Below are 14278 nucleotides of genomic sequence, written 5' to 3'. Positions count from 1 at the left end.
ACGCACAGCCTGACTCCAAATTCCTGGCCATTGGAGCGGAGAGCCCGAAATGGCCTGGCCCCAGAGCCTTGTCCCCCTCCGACAGGTAAGTGACAGGCCACCAGGAGCCTGCAGGGCATGGCCATGGCAGCACCAAGAGGAGAGATTCACCCGCGCTGCCTGTCAGGCCCAGTGATTTAGGCAGCCCCGGAATGCTGGCCGCCCGGCCCCCAGGCTTTCTGCAGAACTGGCTCAGTGCTTCCTGGCAGCTGAAGAGGAAGGCTGGCTTGCTCCAACATGCCGTGATGGGCCATAAATTAGGGCTCTCTGGGCCCCACCCTGGGGAGCAGGGCTGTGCCCTGGCGGGGTCTGGGCTCTGCAGGTGGCCCTGGGGCTGCAAGAGCAAGACATGGCCCCCTCCTTACCTGTGTTCAGCCAGTCCCTTTTCTCTAGAGTTTAGCCTGCCCTGGGGCCTATACATGGTTGAAAGCCAAACTTGGAGCCTTGCTTTCTTTCCTCTTCGGTCCACCCCAGGTAATAATTCAGCTGGGTGTTGAGCCGCTAAATTTAAACCTGTGCAGAGCACAGAGCCCAGATCCTGCTGCTGTCGCCTGGCTGGCCTGCCACTGGCTGGGTTTTTTTATTGCCCCTGTAGGCAACTCCAGATCTATTCCACCCTGCCCCCCCCCCCCCCGTAGCTTCCCCACCCACCACGCCAACATGGGACCCTTGCCCAGAACACACTCCCTGGCGTCGCATGGGGTCAGGGCCCCTGATCCTGGATGGGGTTCCCTGAGAAAGGATGCAGAGCACCCCACCCACCCACTCCTGTGCCTGTGGGCTAGGAGGGACCCTGAGGGTGTGGGCTCCCAGGCTTCGTTCCAGCCCCAGCACTTGGTTCGCTCCTGACTCTGTCCTCAGTTTCCTCACCTGGCAAGTGGGGGTAACAGGGTCCCTCAGATGTTCGGTGAAGAGGGCAAACAAGTGCACCCCTGGGGGTGGGGGTAGCACCCTCCCCCCACCCTGGGGGAACCAGGGCCCTCTGCTCCCGCACCAGCCTGGTCTGTCCCTGCAGCAGCCGGCAGGGGGCAGAGCGCACCATGCTCAGCAGATTGGCCAACTGGCCCTGTGGCGTCCGCAGAGGAGCCACATTTCATCCCTGCATCCCTGACCAAGCCACTGCCCGCTTCCTCCTTCCTCTCCTGTCCACCCTGCCCGCGGCAGCAGGGGTGACAAATTCTAAGAGTAGGTAACGGACCTGGAAGTAGGGCCTATGATCACCGAGCATTCCATTCCCAGGGCTGGGGCAGGGAGGGAGCCGTCCGAGGACCTGCACCGGGTCACTTCTCAGTCCCCCCAGCACAGCCACTTCCAGAGCCAGACCTCACCCTCCTGCAGACCCTCCCTCAGCCTCCCACTACCTCTCCATGAAGCGGGAGGGAAGGTTCACAGCTCCTTCTCCCCCAGCCTCAGTTTCCCCTCTTGCTGGCTCAGGCGAGGGTCTGCGCTCACTGCCCACCCAACCCTCTCCGGGCTGGCCGCCAGTGTTGCAGCAGACCTGCCAGGCCCCCCAGAATGGGGCAGGAGGGAGCAGCTGCCTCCCGGGCTCCAGGGAGCCCCAAAACCCAGGCCCCCTTTCCCATAAACATTTACTAGGCTGTGAAGCTGACGTCATCCCCACCCCACATGCAGGACCCTGTCCAGAGTGTTGTGTCCCCCCACCCTGTTGCCTGTAACCCCACCTCCTGCCCCAGCAGCCCCCACATGGGGCAGTGCAGGACCTTTTCAGAACTCCCCCACCCCCAGGTGAGGATGAAGAGGTCTTTCCAGATGTGCGTGAGGGGGAAGGGCACGAGCAGAGGACCAGGCGAGCTCACAGGCCTGGTGTGGGGGAGAGGGCCTCCAATTCCTGCTCCAGCAGGCACTCACCTAGGATCCCAGCCCTGGAGACACACTTCCCAGTGCGGACAAGGCTCCCAGGGCTGTTTGGCCAGGGGGTCTCTGAGCTCTTTGTGGGCCAAGAAAATGTGAGCAATTCAAGTAAGACACAAGGAGAAAAACCCTGGAGCCTTTCCCACCTGCCAGCTATTCATAGTCCTGTTTTACAGATTTGGAAACTGAGGCCCAGAGAGGTGACTTCAGAGGGCCAGGATCACAGTTGGCATTTGGCATTGTTCTTTTGTTATTAGCTATTGTTGGGACACCACATGTAAATTGTCTCTGAAAGACTTTCCAAGTGGTCCTGTGATTGGAACAAAAGCAACCCAATAGGACAAAATCTCAAAAGCAAAATTATATCCCCCACAGATTCCTTTACAAAGTTATGTTGGATGTGGACTGGGGTGTCTGTTGATCCAGTGAGGATACAGGAGGCTGCCAATAAGGCCCCTTGGGGTTGGGGCTTGCCCCTGCCACCAGGTCCAAGGGTCTGGTCCTTTGACAAGGTCTCACGTTCTTGTGAGCCCTTATGACTAGTCTATCCCAGATCTGCCCACTTCTCACTCTCTCCATGGCTGCACCCGAGTCCAGCCCCTGTCATGACCCACCTGGACCAGCGTGCTCACCACCCCAGTCCTCAGCTGCCATCCTTGCCCCCCACAATCTGTTCCCTCAGTGGCCAGCGGGCGCCTGTGAACACGAGTAATTTTGGTTTCTCCTCTGCCCACAGCCCTCCAGGGCTCCCACCTGCCTCAGAATAAAACCCCGTCCTCCCTGATGCCCACACGACCCTGCACGACCTGCCCCCCCCCCGCCCTCACCTCCTCCCTCTCGCCCCCTCACTCACTCTGCTCCAGCCACACGGGCCTGCTCACTGTTATTCCAACACACCGGGCATGGTCCTGCCCCAGTAACTTTGCACAGGCTGTGTACTCTGCCTGGACTGCTCTTCCCCTAAATGTCCCCACAGCTCCCACCCCACTCCCTGTCCCTGCCTGTCACCTCCTTCAGTTCTCAGCTCAAATGTCACCTCATTGAGGCCCCCCTGACACCCCATTGACATGCCATGCCCCTGGCCAGCAGTACCCTACACCTCCTCTACCCTCTTCCACTTGCCCATAAGCACTTACTAGCTTCCAAATCCCACGTCACCCTCGCATGTATTGTTTAATGGGACGTGCGTCTCCTTGAAGGCTGGGCCATATCCTGGCTATTACATCCTCAGGTCAGCACCCAGCCTAGGAACACAGTAGTGCTCCGTCAATATGTGACCCAGCCCTGCTTCCTGGGTGCCAGCTCTGGGCAGGGTCCCCCTCACCATCGCATCCGATGACGGCTACAGGGAGGGGTCAGGGGAGAGAAACCATCCATACCCAAGTCCTGAAGTCAAGACTCGAAACTCCCCGACACTAGTTTTACTGAACACCTCCCTGGACCAGGCATAGTAGGGCCTGGAATCACATCAGATACCAAGATCCGCACCTTCCTGGAGCTCAAAGTCTGGTCTGGAGGGAGAAAGAGTAGAATAGTAATTTTAAAAAAAAGAAAAGAAAAGAAAGAGAGAGAGCAAACATGTAAACAGGCGAGAGTGTTTTACACAGCACTGTGCTTGAGAGAGAAACCAAGGTGACAGGAAAGACGCAGGTGAGGTGGTGGGGTTCTCCTTAGCTGGGGGTGGTCAGGGAGCGGCCAGAAGAAGCCAGCCTCGGGGTACTGTGAAGGAAGGGTGTTCCAGGCAGAGAGATCACAGAGTATGGAGGCCTTGGGGCTGGAGCGAGCTGGCTGTAGCCCCATAACAGTTAGGAGGCCATGCGGTGGGGTGAGTGGACCACAGGGTGAGAGGAGAGGTCAACTCGGGCATCTCGCCCAGGTGGACACAGCAAATCAGGACAGGATTTGCTGCTGTGGGGACCACTAGCTGCCAGATACCACAAAATCCATCCTGCTTCCACCGTAGTGGGCACTTCTGGGTGAAAACATTTCCCTGTCCTGGCAAAGATCCCCTGGAGCGGTGCCAGCCCACCTGGGCGCCCTCAGAAGGGCTGCTCCAGGAGGGAACCAGGGCCAGAATGCCTTGGGGGTACCATACCACTAAGCTATCGTAGAGGAGAGGGTCTCCATCCTAGAGGGGAGGGGAGGGCGTCTGAGGAAAGGAGCACTGATGGGTCTTCTGGCTGGATTCGGGTGGGGGCCCCAGTCCACCCTCTCACCTGACCCTCAAAGCCCAAAGTGGGGGCGTGGAATGTTTGTTGTCACTTCAAGGGTCTGGAAGTGTGGGGGTTGGAGCTTTGCCCCCCCCCCTCCCCCCCGCCCTGTCTGACTTGACATTCAGAGCTCAGAACCCAGAGAAGTCCCCCGTCCCTTGGATGCAGGTCATCTCGGGTATCCCCAGCCAGAGAGGACTTTGCCTGTGGAGAAACTGAGGCACAGAACAGCCCCCCCACACACACACACACACACACCCGCACCCAACTCCCGCCAAGCTCTCCTCCAGTCACCCTCCCTCCCTTCCCTCAGGTCTCCTTGGGTTTGGGCGTAGAGCAAAGCCTGGCTCCGCCCCCAGCCCCATATTGGCGCTCACAGGTCCCTCCTCCCAGCCCGCCAAGCCTCCTGGTGGCTTCCCGGAATACTGGGTGGTCGGCGGAGCAGTGAGGGGCTCGCTCAGTCAGGCCTGGCCCCAGCCCAGACCATGTCTCACCTCCAGGGGGCCCCGCTGGGCTCTGAACATTCGCTGAACCAGAGCAAGGAAGGTGTGAGTGAGCCAGGGAGGGCTTTCAGCCCAAACAGAGGGACTGAGGCAGACCTATGTCCTGGCCTAAACTCTTTTCTCCTTTTTTTAAAACCTGTCCAGATGTTTCACTTTTGCCCATTGTTTTTTGCACAGCCGTCTCTCTAAAATATACTGTACAGTTGATTTTTTTCAATAGGTAAAACAGACTCAGGCCACAGAATTTAAAATATACCAAGGGTATTCAGAAGAACTCTCAGCCACCGGCCCTCCCTAGCCACCCCCATCCTGCCGCCCTCCCCAGAGGCCACCAGCCAGGTTTCTAGTTTCTTCTTCCAGCAATGTTCCATGCAGAAACAAACATGTCTGTGTATTTTCTTTTTCCCCTACAGAAACATACCACACTGTCTCTGCTGGTTGTTTGCAAACCATAGTCTGGTTCCCTCATAAGAATACATCTCGGATCTCTTCCTGTAAAGAACTTTCTCTTGCTTTTTAACAGCTGCATAATATTCTATCCTGCGATGGGATTGTCCCACATCAAAATACCTTCCCTTATTCCCATCTTTTTACTATTATAAATAGTGCATCAAATTGTCATTTTGCATATGGGTGAGTATACCCACAAACTTCCTGAAAAAAAATGTTTAATTAGTAAACTATTTTTAGAGCAGTTTCAGATTTATAGAAAAATTGAGTAGGACATGTAGAGTTCCCATATACCACCTTGCCCCCCACAGGTACGCATATAGTTTCCCCAATTACTGCATCGAGAGCTTACATTTATGGTTACATTTATTACAATCGATGAACTGATGTTGATGATTGTTATAAACTGAAGTCTGCAGTTGACATTGGGGGTCACTCTTGGTGTCATACCTTCCATGGATTTGGACAAACGTATAATGACACGTATCCAGTGTCGTACAGAGTAGTTTCACTGCCCTAAGAACCCTGTGCCCCACCTGTTCATCCCCCCTCCCTCTGGAAAGCACTGACAACCACTGATCCCTTCGCCGTCTCCATAGTTACCTTTTCCAGAATGTCATACAGTTGGAGTCACACAGTTTGTAGACTTTTCAGATCAGCTTCTTTTACTTAAGATTCATTTAAGATTCTTTCACGGCTAGAGAGCTCATTTCTTTTTAGCACTAAATAATATTCCATTGTCTGGATGCCCCACAGTGTGTTTTTCCATCACCTGCTGAAAGACACCTGGGTTGCTTCCAGGTTTTGGCAATTATGAGTAAAGCTGCCACCAACATTTATGTGCAGGTGTTTGTGTGGACTTAAGTTTTCATCTCCTTTGAATAAATACCAAGGTGCATAGTTGCTGGAGCCTATGGTAATAGTACGCTTAGTTTTGTAAGAAACTGCCAGACTGTCTTCCAAAGTGGCTGCACCATTTTGCATTCCCACCAACCGTGAGTGACAGTTCCTGTGGCCCCACATCCTTGCCAGCATTTGGGGTTGTCATTGTTCCGGATATTGGCCATTCCACTAAATGTGTAGCGGTAGCTGTCGTGCGGGAGACCCTGCTCGTTGCGCCATTTGTCGTGCGAGGCAGCCTGCGGGGTCTCTAGTCCCGCTCCCCACATAAGAACACAGGATATGGTGAGGCCAAAAAGGAACACCCACAGAGCCATAGGTAGGGGAGTCATACCACTATAGTCTCACTGGAGGTTGGATCCACACAACCTGCAACCTGCTGTCCGCTTCTCTGCCTGCCAACCAACCGACTGACCAACCAGCGCAGCCATGGCAGTTATATCAGTGGCTAATTGGCTAACTGGTTACAGCTGACAGCTAACTAGCCACAGTTGACGGCCATCCACCACCTGAGCCAGCACCCCTCCACATGAGGCCAAGGGCCTGGAAATTGCCCTCTGGGACTCTGTCCCCGCAGTAGCTCACTGTGGTTTTAATTTGCTTAAATGTTTCAATATTTGTTGAGCCTCTCTCCAGGGAGTCAAGCATGGTTCCAACACCTTTCATACAACGTGATTTCTTGGTAATTTAGGCTAGGAAGGAGGTGCTAGTATCCCATTTTACAGATGGGGAAACAAGGTTCAGAGAGGGATAGCTACTTGCCCAGGGTCACACAGCAAATGGGGGTAGAGCCAGGGCCTTGTGACTGACTCCAGAGCACTTTTGTATTCATATCCTGGGCCCTGTGCTAGGCTCTGGAGTCACAGTGGTGACCAAGACAGACATAGTGGTGACCAAGACAAACCCAGTCCACCCTCCCAAGACTCACAGTCCAGTGGGGGAGACAGACACATGATCAGGCAGTTACAACTCAGGCTGACCAGGGCTGCAGTGGGGTCACACAGGCAGAGGGGGACCCAGAGGAGGCACCTGACCTGGTCTGGTTGGCCAGGGAGGTTCCTGGATAACTGGGTGCTGAAGTATGTATAGGAGCTTTCCAGGAGAAGAGGGAATGAATGACCCAGGCATGAGGAACAGCATGGAGGATGGCTAAAAGGTAAATATGGGGGATGGCCCAGAGTCCTCGCTCTGCCACTGGTAAACCAGTCAGCCTCTTTTCTGGGCCTCAGTTTCCACTCCTCAGTGTGGCTGTAAGGCTTCAGTAAGCTCCTGAGGCTAACATATTCAGGCCAAGGCTGGCATGTGGGGAGCCAGAAGGTGGGAGAAGGCCAGGGGTGGCGGAGCAGTCCCCACCCCGCATCTGGGGCTCTGGGGGCCCAGGAGGAGTAAGCACAGGTGGCAGTGAGGACTAATGAAGGTGTCCAGAGGTGCCGTCCGGGGCCGCCTGTCTCAACATGAAAGTAAATGTCAGGTGTAGGTGGGGGTCTTCCCACCCCTGACCCAAACTGGACACTTCCTGCCCTGCACCGGCTCCCTGGTGGGCTGACACTCCCCCCACACTCGCTCTCCCACCCCCATTAGCAAGGCCTCCTGCTGCAGAGCTTCAGTCCCAGGTGTCCCGGCCCACGCTCTGGCCCAGTGACCACCATTAAAAATGAATAATGAGCTGGAGCAGGCGGGACCTGGAGGCGGTGGAGTGAGGACAGACAGGCCCTCGATCCCTCCCCAGCCCTCAGACCACCCGGCCCTCCAGTCCAGCCCCTGGGAAGCTCATTAGGAGTCACCTTGCTGGCAGGCCATCATCTCCTGCCTGCCCTCCCGGGGGCTCCCCTCCCCCAGCTAAAGTTGTCAGATTAAGCAAATAAAAATACAGACAGCCAGTTACATTTGCACTTCAGATGAACAATGAACCACATTTTATTATATGTCCCATTGTGAGGACAGAGTCCCCGAGAGCGGTTTCTAGGCTCTTGGCCTCACATGGAAAGGTGCTGGCTGGAGTAGTAGATGGCCATCAGCTGTGACTAGTTGGCCATCAGCTGTGACTAGTTGGCTATCAGCTGTGACTAGTTGGCCATCAGCTGTGACTAGTTGGCCATCAGCTGTAACCAGTTAGCCAATTAGCCACTGATATAACTGTCACAGCTGGGTTGGTTTGTTGGTTCGTTGGCCGGCAGAAAAGTGGACGGTGGATTGCGGATCGTGTGGATCCTACTTCGTGTGTCTCGCCCGGCCCCCAGCGAGACTGGGGTGCAGGAAGAATCCTTGTTGGGGTACTGGCGGATGTTTGCTCCCTGTGTCTCCAACCCAGATGCCAGAGAGAATATAGTGGTATGACTCCTCTATCTATGGCTATGTTGGTGTTCCCTTTTTTCCTCACCATGTCCTGCATTCTTATGTGGGGAGCAGGACCAGAGACCCTTCATGACACCCCACATGACACCCATCCAACACGTGGGACATACTTGAACTAAGACATGACTCATTATTTTTGTGAAGTTCAGATGCAGCGGGATTCTCTCTGGCACCCTTTTCTAATCCTGCCAGATGAATGGTGGGCCTCAGCTGTCCTTCCTGTGTTGTGGGCAGATGACCGGATCCTGATCCACATTAACCCATCAGGGGCCCTGTCCCCACGGGATGCTGGGGGCCTGCCTCCCTGTCACCTGTGACCCCCTTAGGTGCTGCACCTCAGGGCTCCTGGGGGACCCGGGGATGTACGCAAGGGAAGCTGAGGTCGCATCTGTCTGCCAACTGCAGTGGACATAAGTTAATTTGGTGCTGATGCTGTAACTTTGAAGGGGTCCCTGCAAGAGAGCAAAGGAAGGGCAACGTGCCTGCCTCCCTCAAGTACCCACTGCATGGGGTCTGTTATGTCTTTGGCCTTCAGCAAGACCCCGATGGCGAGGACACAGTCTCCTGAGCTCAGGGTTCGAATCCTGCCCCTTGTGTAATTTTGAGTTAAGTGCTTCCTGTGTGCCTCAGTTCCTCACCTGTAAAATGGGGATAATACGACTAATAATAATAGTACCGAAATTTCGGGGTCATTGAGAGGATCAAATGCATTAATACATTCGAGGAGCTTGGCCTGGCGCAAAGTTAGTGCTCACTTAAGTGACGGCTGGTCCATTCGGCCTCCCCCTAGCCCCGGAGGGAGGGGCTGAGCGGGAACCAGAGGCTAATTTTAGCCCTGATGACACCCCCTGGCCTCCTGCCTTGTCCAAACATCCTCAGCCAAGCATGAGGTTCAAAGCGTCCCCCGCCCCCCCAACCTCTGACATCCAAGGAGCCTGTTTATTCATTCCTGTGCGGGGAGCATTCCTCGCCTGCCTGCGCCTGCCACCGCACGCCTGCCAAGCCCCTGTCACCTGCCCTGTGTCACCCAGGGTCAGGACCCCCTCACCTGTAGGCCCCTCAGAGACAGCCCCTGACCAGGCCAGGCAGGGTGGGAGCAGAGGCAAGGATGGAAGAGGGTCATGGTTGCCCCAAAGTCCAGAGGCCCCCAGAATCTTCATTTATAATTCTCCAAGTAAGATTCTCAACTGCTGTCTGTGGTGACTCATTCAGCACCTGTTTACTGAGCACCTACTTGGTGCCAGGTCCTACTGGGGACCCAGGCCCTGCTCCATGGTGCTCCCTGTCTTGGGGGAAGGCAATGGCAAGCCAAGAAACAGGAGAATTGTCCAGTGTGCTTGGTACTGTTCATTTATTTGTTCGTTAGTACATTCATTCATTCATTCGAGGTATGGTTCTTGAGCCCCTCCTGTGGTCGGGCATTGTTTAAGGTGCTCGGGACTCAGGAGGGAACAAAGCAGACCAAGATCCCTCGTGGAGCTGACATTCTGGTGGGGGACAGAGACAATAAATGATACCAAGAAGTCAACTATGTGGTCTGGTTAAATGGTAGTAATTGCTATGGAGAAACATAAAGTAGGAAAGGAGGTGGGAAGTGCTTCAGGAGGGAGATATTTGAGGGAGCCATGCAGGTATTGGGGGAGAAAGTTCCAGGCAGAGGGAATAGCATGTGCAAAGGTCCTAGGGTACAATCCTGAGGAGGCCCAGAGGGACCTTTGCTTCTGAGATTGATGGCAGCTCTGGGAGGGTCTTGAGCAGAGGATGGGTGAGAAATTCTCCCATCTGGCTCTCTCCCCTGTTCCAAGGTCAATCCCCGGAACTGTCACTCTTCAGGCCAAGGGCCAGGCTAGGGACTGCAGCTGGGCTGGGGATCTGAGTGGCTGCAGGTGGATTCCAACTGTAAATAAGGACTTCCGAGACACTCGGAGAGTCTGTATAGGGAAATTGCTGCTCTCTGGAGAATGCCAATAGGGCTGGCGGGGAACAAAAATCGGGGCATGTCTTCCGCACGTGGCATCTCCATAGGCTCCCTGCAGGGCCAGGCTGGTGCCCAGCTCCCCTGCAGTCTGGCTCAGATTTTTGCCAGTGGAGGGACAGGTGTGTCAGAGAACTGGAAGACATCCTCCAACAACAAACCAACAAAACCTCTGCTTTCCTATCTCCTTGTCCCAACAGATCTTCTCCGAACCATTTTCTTTCATGCAAAATACCTTCACTGGCTTTTCTGATTCCAAAGCTGCCACATGCGTGCGTGCGCCACAAAACCTCTCCAGAGAGAGAGAGAAAGGGCCCTTTGTTCCCTGGCCCCAGTATTCCCGGGAATTCTCTGTCTCCCAGCAGCAGCCATGCACCTAGACGCTGTGTTGTTTTTTCACACACGGTTTTGCAACAGGCTTTTTTCCACTCGACAATAGATGGCCCCACACAGCTTTTATTTCCAGAAATTGGAAAATGAAGCGTGTCCTGCGCCCGCCTCCTCACCTACCTTGAGCTGAAATTTAAGCCACGTGAACCCAGCTGGGCTGAGGTGCCAGGGGCGGGCAGACCCCAACCTGCCAGGCGCCCGGGGTGAAGAAAGGTGGGGGACAGGCAGCATAAGGGTGCCAGTTTTCTGTCACCTCCCGCTTCTCCACACAGCAGCCCCCGCACCACCTCCTGGGCAGGGAGAGGTTGCCTTCTTTGAAATACCATAGGAGGAAAAACTGAAGCCCAGAGAGGGCCAGGGGCCCAAGCCTGTGGGTTTCCAGCCTCTGCCCACAATTCTGCCCTGTAGAGAGGGTGTACAGAGACCCTCGAGGGCTCTGGGAGAATCATCATGATGTGCCAGTTCCCCTGAAGAGGGTGCCGACATTGCCTCTGTTTTGCAGACAAGATGACTGAGGCCCAGAGAAGTGACATAACTCACCCAAGGTCACACAGCTGCCAGAGGTCAAAGTCTGTTCTCTGAAGCTCTTGCAATCAAGAGCTCTGAGGTCAGACAGGCCCAGGTTCCATCCCAGCTCCACTCCTTAGGGGCTCCAGGTGGATTCTGACATTAAATTAGGAGTTGTTGAACATTCCAGAACATTCTGGAGTTGGGGGAAATTGCTGGTCTCTGGAGAATGCCAAAGGAGACTGAGTTGGGGGTGACAGTGAATTCCAGGCACTCTCTGAGCCTGGTTCCCTATTTACGCAGTGAACATTGGGGACCCCTATGATGCCTTTGACTGGAGTTGACTGAGGATGGAGAAGGTACCAGTGGGTGAGGGTGTGGGGGACCTGGAGTGTCTCTGCCAAACCCGCCAGTGACCCCAGGCCTGAGCCAGTCTTGCTGAGCCCATCACTCACCTGTCTCCCACACTACACACCTGGGGACCCTTCCCTAACCAGCTGGCTGCAAGCCAGGGGTCTTGGGAAGCAGGCAGGAGCCTTCAAGAGGCCAGGCCAGGGCTCCTTGCAGGCTGGGGCAGGGCCAGTCTTCAGGAGAAGACATAAGGTGGAGACTAGAGTTCCTTTGTTCCTGTGGTCACGGCCTCCAACTGAATTAATAACATCTGACAGATGAACCTCTCATCCTTTCTCCCTCTCTTTTTCTCCCGCTTTCTGGAAGTTTCTCTAAGGGTCAGAAGGGAATGGGAACCCTCCTTGAGCCCTGGCCACCTGGGTTAACTTCGAGAGATGCTAGGGTGCCACCCCATCTATACCCAAGCACCATCCCCCCACCCCCATCCCCTTCTCATATACCCCAGACTGCATGTGTGGTTAATTTCTCACCCACTCCAGGCAGGGGCCCCTGCCCTCCTCCTGAGCTGCCAGCACCCCTTGACTTGAAGCCCTGAGGCTCCAAGGGGAATGAAATTTCCAGTGGGCTGGCTGCTCTATCACCCACCCAGCCCAGGCCGAACAAGGCTCTGAGGGTCTGGTGTAGGCAGAGACCCTGGCTGGGGGGCACAGAGAGCCATCTCACCCTGCACTGGTCCCAGCTCCTCCTCAGCCTGTGGGCAGGGATCCCCAGGGTCCCCCGTTCTGCGTTCTGGGACCAGCATCTTTCCAGGGAGGTCCCACCTGGCATCTCTAGGCAAGCCTGACCCAGAGAGGGTCAGGAAACTCTCGCGTCACACAGCAAATTCAGCACCGGCTCCCTCTGGCTTTGGGTGAGGTGGCGGGGAGGTGTCCTCTGACTCCCAAAAGCTGAACCCCAGAGGCTGGCGGTTGGTCCAGCGGCACATCCTGAGGCCAGGAGGCCTCTGTTCAAATCCCAAACCCCCACCCCCACCTTCTCCTTACTTCCTGACTGTGTGACCAGACAATAAAAATGTCAATAAGGTCTGAAATAAAACTGTAGGTCGTTTGAGGCCATAAAACTAAATGATGGGAGGGACCGTGGCAGGAGGACGCCTGAAGAAGGTGGCACTTGGAAGGGGGAGCTTAGGGGCAGGGTAGGGCTCCGAGTGCGGGCATGACGTGCCAGTGCAAAGGGCGTGGGGCAGGAGTCTGCGGCTGGCCGGGAGGGGCGTGCTCAGTGGCAGAACTGGGCTGGTGCCGACCGCTTGCTTGGCCACGGGGCCTGTTGGGCTGTTTTGGTGTGAAGGAGGCCTAACTTCCCTAATCCCTGTTACACACATGATTTCATTTCCGGTCCCTGTGGAGGGGCAGGATTTGCTAACAGGGATCTGGGTGGGTAGAAGCCTCAAGGCCCCCCATGGACCCCCGCTCACTAACTTCCCTTTCTCAGCAGCGGAGGCCTCAGCCCAGGATCAGAGCACAGCTGGGATTGGGGCTCCTCCAGGGTCAGGGGTTCACTTGCAGTCAGGGCTCAGCCTGGACGCCGTCACTAACCCCAGGAGTACCATCCCAGGGCCAGCCACGTCATCCAGCCCCGTTGCCTGAGTTCAGGCCGCAGCAGGCCTGTAAGAGGCCCAGTCAGGCTGGGTTGGAGGTTGGTATATGGAAAATCCCCATCAGTGCCCCCGGCCTGGCTGCTCCTGTCGCAGCCCACACCCCACCCGTGACCTGGAGACAGATGGCTAGAGCTCCCAGGGACCACAGGGGTACAGTTGTGTGTGGGGACTCCCTGTGGACAGCACCACCCATCTGGCCATATGGGGATCAGTGGATCTGACCCAGAGGGCCCAGAAGCACGTGGGCGGTACTGGGGCCTTCCCTCTGGCTGCAGTCCTGGCCCATCGGAAGCTCAGGCAGAGGCCTCCTGGGACCTTCCTGGCCTGGCCCCAGGGCAGATAAAGCCCCTCCTGACTCCTCTGGGGCATCTCAAAATGGTGTTGAGCGGCGACTCTTTCCACAGCAGAGCCATCCTGCTTGAATCCTCCCCTTCACAGGAAGCTCTTTCCCTCTGAGGACAGTAGCAGTGAGTGCTCCCAGTGGTGCTAGCACAAGCCCATTGTTACAGAGAGGAGAAACTGAGGCTCTGAGAAGGGCAGTCCTTAGCCTCAGATCCCTCAGTAAAAGGCAGGACTGGGATCCCAACCAAACACACTTCCGGACATAACCAGCAAAACTTTGATCACAAATGTGGACTAGGCAGAGCCCTGTGGCCCCCAACTAGAGACCGGCCAGCGGGGGCTGGGGGGAGTGTTGAAATCCTTGAGATGCAATCTGATTCCTAGTTCTTCCTGGCTCTCTTGCTCTTCCAGCTTTTCTGTCCACAGGGGCTGACAGCCCAGCAGGGGACGTGACAGAGTGTGGCCAAAGCTATGAAGGGGCCTGAGGAAGGATCTGATCCCGCTGGGAGGAGGGTATTGGGGGGGAGGGGTCTCTACTGAGCCCTGAAGGATGACAGGGAATTACCAAGGTGGCAGGGGGCAAAGAGCGTTCCTGGCAGAGCAGCTTGTGTCGCTAGAGACCCCTTAATGTATTTGAAACTCCAAATGATTTGTGGCAAGGACCTTGTCTTTACACCTCAGTTTCCATATCAGCGGGGTGGCTGGGGGAAGGCTGAAGGCCTAGGAC

This window comes from Rhinolophus sinicus, chromosome 15, assembly GCF_057876585.1.
Source record: "Rhinolophus sinicus isolate RSI-liver-muscle chromosome 15, RSI-T2T, whole genome shotgun sequence".
NCBI classification, from domain to species: domain Eukaryota; kingdom Metazoa; phylum Chordata; class Mammalia; order Chiroptera; family Rhinolophidae; genus Rhinolophus; species Rhinolophus sinicus.
The sequence above is the reverse complement of the archived record's forward strand: the minus strand, read 5'-3'. Positions refer to the sequence as shown.